This window comes from Lygodium microphyllum, chromosome 1 (genome assembly GCF_053477565.2).
Source record: "Lygodium microphyllum isolate KBCC chromosome 1, Lygodium_microphyllum_v1.1.10, whole genome shotgun sequence".
Classification (NCBI taxonomy): Eukaryota; Viridiplantae; Streptophyta; class Polypodiopsida; order Schizaeales; family Lygodiaceae; genus Lygodium; species Lygodium microphyllum.
The window spans coordinates 52,056,705-52,061,093 of record NC_141135.1 but is presented as its reverse complement, the minus strand read 5'-3'; the positions used below and the strand labels follow the sequence as shown (position 1 = coordinate 52,061,093).

Here is a 4,389-nt window from a genome sequence, read left to right as displayed (position 1 = left end):
TCGACTACGCCTACTATTTCTTCTAGTGCTCCTACTGCACCTAGGAGTGCTCCTAGTGCACCTAGGAGAGATCGGAGATGTATTTGGTGTGATAGTACGGACCATCAGCATTGCAGGGATTGTGAATCTTTTCAGGATGCAAGGAGAAAGAATTTGGTATATTGGGGACAAGATGGTAAGATTTGGTTGACTGAAACAGGAGCTCCGCTTGCTACCAACTTTGGCAAAGGCGGAATGAAGAAGCTAGTGGATGACATGGCTGCACGTACTTCTTATGTGATAGCTAGAGGAGATGCTTCTGCATATGGAGTCCAGATTGAGAAGGGATCATAGAATCAGTCAGCACTATGGACTTATGCTATGGAGACTGCAAACAAGGGAAAAATTGAGCAAACTGTTTTGACTAGTGCAGGCTCTAGCATCATATCAGAGACAGGTTGGGATTCGCCTGTTGACAGGTACTCTATTTATGCCTACTTGGCTAAGTCTCAGGGAGCAGATGTACTTGTTGAGGAGAAGCGTAAGAGGGATGAAGAAAATCCAAGTGCAGCTAAAAAGACTAGAGGGGGTGAGTTTGTTACTCCACCTACTGCAGGACCATCTTTGAGACCAGGGCCAAGACGACAGATGGAAGATGCTCAAAAGAGAGAAAAGAGGCAAGAGCCTAGAGAGAGAAAGCAGCCAGGGTTTAGATTGATGTCTGATTTGAAACATCTACGGACATGAAGAAAATCTTTAATGAGAAGATACTTGGCAGTGAGGTGACTTTCACTATTTCTGAGGTTTTGGGCATCTCGAAAAGAGAGTTTCAAGATCAGTTTCAGGAGGTCCTGAAGAGGAAAAGACATGCATTGCCTACTACTAATACACAGGGAGTTTGGATTAGGGAGTTGAATGAGGATGAGGATGAGGTTTTGGTTGAGAATGCTTCTGTTTTTCTGCAGATAGAGAAGAGGGTTCAGCCTATGCATTATACTGAAACTGATGAGCCTGTCTTGATACCGCGTAGTCACTTTTCACAGAGTCATTGGGCTAGGGCAACTACAGAGACGATGGTAAAAATTGGAGAGAAACAGGTGCCTTATGTTGCTTTGGTGGATCATGGTTCAGAGATTAATCTCATAGTTCGTAGAGTTTATGAGAGCATTAGATGGCCTATGGATGTAGAGCATGGGTGGCGTATGAGAGCTGCCAATAACACTGCAGGTGATTTGTATGCTGCCTGTCCTAGTGTCAGGGTTTCTATTGGAGATGTAGAGGAGGATTTCCATTTCTTTGTGCAGGATTCATGCTCTTATCCCATAATTCTTGGACAGCCATTCATCATAGAGATGCATATGGAAACAAAGGTAATGGATGATGGATCTGCTTATGCACGGATTCGCAGTAAAGATGGCATGAGGGCAGTACAGTTTATGACTATGTGTGTGAACCATGTTAGAAACAGAGATACTCTTAGAGATGCACCTTTGCCCACTGTGAGGGATTCGGGTTTTCATTAGGTACCGTCGTTTCACGAGACGACGGTGGTACAGAGCAGAGGAGATTGGAGTTCTCACCTCCTGGCAGCAGTGTTTTCTCCTCCGATTTTGTTGGGATTTCAGCAAACAGTTCGATGAGCTATTAGAAGATTTCTAGGTTGCCTAGAGCTGCCAGGCAGTACATATGCAAGAAGGAGAAAATTTTGAAAAATGCAGGAATTTTAGAGGATGATGAGCATATAGATGGGATGTATGACAGTATGATTTGTGTAGATACGATGACAGAGATGGAAAATATGCTGAAAACTGAAATGCAGAGTTGTCACAGTAATGTATTAGTGCAATCCCTAGACATGTTTCATGAAATTGCAGATTTTGTGTCACAGATTGAGTCAGAGGCTGAGGTGACTCAGCAAAAAGTGTTGAGTGCTGATGAAATTCAGCAAACAGAGTTTCCGACTGATTATGATCAGCTTACAGAGACACAGAGGGCTGAAAACTTTCAACCAACAGAGTTTACTGCTGAAATATTTCAGCATCCAGAGTTTAGGGCTGTTTCTATGTAGTCCATAGAGTAGAGGGCTGAGGATATTCAGCCATTGGAGTGCAGAATTGCTGATTTACAGCAAGATTTGAGTAATGCATAGGATCATAATGAAGCCAGGGTTGACATGAAATACAAGACTGTTGATAAGAAGGTGGATGCTATAGGCAAGATTATAGAGTATTGTTCTACCACTTCAAAGATACAGAGATTCATTGGAGCTTGTGTGTTTTACATGATTTGGATACCCCATTTTGCACACATAGCAGATTTTTTATATGAGTTGTTTCGAAAGGGGCAGAAATTATTTTGGGATGAGAGCCACACTAGAGCCATGCGGAAAATGAGGAAGTTATTGCAGATTTTTTGGAAGATGGTGAAAAGATGGTTTGTCTTTGATAATGCAACATATGAGTTGACAGAATTGGATGGGACAGTGCTTAGAGTGCCTATTGCAGGAAAAAGAATCAAGATTTTTAAGAAAAGAGATGATGAGGATTATGCATTGGAAGAATTTGCAAGAGAAGAGCAACGAGAAGAAATTTCAATGGAAGAGACAGATGATATGACAAATAATCTTGTTGATATACGAGAAATGCATAATGAAGAGATTGATCTATTTGTGGATCTTGATGATAACGATCATGGGTAGTTGGCCCATCCAGAGGATGCGCAGGATTAAAGGGGGTGGATGTCGTGCTGCTGCGCATCCGAGGTGTGAAATCCACCAAAGGCTATGTGTGTGACATTTGTTACTTTGTACATATTTAGTTGTTGTGTTTACAGTTTTGTTCTGCGTGGGTAGTATAGGGAGAGAAGGCTCCATTAGTATGCTATTATGCAACATGAGGGCCTCTCTCCTGATGCACAGACCTTTGCTTGCATTTTGAAGGCTTGTGCCAGCATAGGAGCAGCTGAAAAAGGCAAAATAATACATGCTGAAATTGTAAGAGGCAGTTTGCTGGGAGGAAATAGTGTACTTGGGAATGCATTGGTGGATATGTATGTTAAATGTGGACCACTGTGGGACAGAAATGTGCATACCCTGTGATAAATATGTGAGGTTACGTGAGAGAATCTTGCATGACTTGCACTATCATAGTAGCAATGAGGATGAAAGTGGACCATCTATAAGGGACAACTTGTGGAGCCATCAAGCAAGTTCAGAGTCTGCCCAGGGGCCTCAGAACCATGGAAATACCACATCGAAGCGGAAATTATTAATCACATTTGCTATTGCCGGCATTCCCATTGTGATAGGAACCTTTTTGGTGTTACGGGAGGCACATGGAAGGATCGGCTATTTTCAGAAAAAGCAGAAAGGAAGTCGCTTTATTGGTTGGAAACGGGCAATACTGGGGGAGATAAAGCAACGAATACAGGGATCTAGATGAGACAGAATGGAAAATTGTTTTGGAGAGCAGTGATTATGAAGATGAAGCTGATGATAGCAATGTTGCTGCGAAGATCAGTGATCAATTTCCAGTAAAAATCCTTTTGAATACGAAAACTGTTATCATGGTGCAAGATGCTCAGCTCTAAGGCACACACTTTACTGGCAACACGAAAATCCTGGGCCGTCTTCTATCAGCTTTGCTTGGATGGGCTGAAAGGAAGGAACGCTCGTAGTCGAGTCGTACATGGTCGATGTACCACAAGTCTTCACTGAGGAAGAGACCAGGTCTTCTGTGGAATCTGTTATAAAGTGCAACTTTAGATTACTTAATGTGTGACTCTGTCTGGCGGAGAATTGCCGAGGGTTGCTTTATGTTTGTGCCTCGGAAAGCCTGCAGACATATATCTTATCGATGAGCTGAGTGCTTACCTTGATTCAGAGCAGCGTATTATGGCAGCAAAAGTGATCAAACGCTTTATCTTGCATGCTAAAAAGATTGCATTTGTTGTTGAGCATGACTTCATTATGGCAACATACCTGGCTAACAGGGTCATTGTGTATGAGGGAAAACCATCAGTTGACTGTGTTGCGAATACACCACAGTCTCTCTTGACTGGCATGAACCTGTTTCTATCGCATCTGGATATTACTTTCAGACGTGATCCCACAAACTATCGGCCTCGTATCAACAAGCTGGATTCTACAAAAGATAGGGAGTAGAAGTCTGCAGGCTCCTACTATTACTTGGATGGCTAAGAGCTTTTTTTTTTTTGAAAGCTAAACATGGGAAAGATGATTCAACCATGTTATGGCATCATCTTGAAGCTTGTTAGTCAGACTGCCATTTTCCATGAGCTGATGTAGTAGCTTTTGACTGGAATCTTCCGAGTATTGGAGCTGTTACCAGATATAACAGTTGTGGGGAATTGCTGCCAATTTGGATACTGTGCTACAGGCTGTGCAGTATG

General features: G+C 42.5%; 1 pseudogene; it reads left to right on the top strand.

The window, feature by feature from the left end:
• Nucleotides 1-3,665: 3,665 nt before the first annotated feature.
• Nucleotides 3,666-4,141, top strand: LOC148041108 (ABC transporter E family member 2 pseudogene; annotated as a pseudogene).
• Nucleotides 4,142-4,389: the final 248 nt, after the last annotated feature.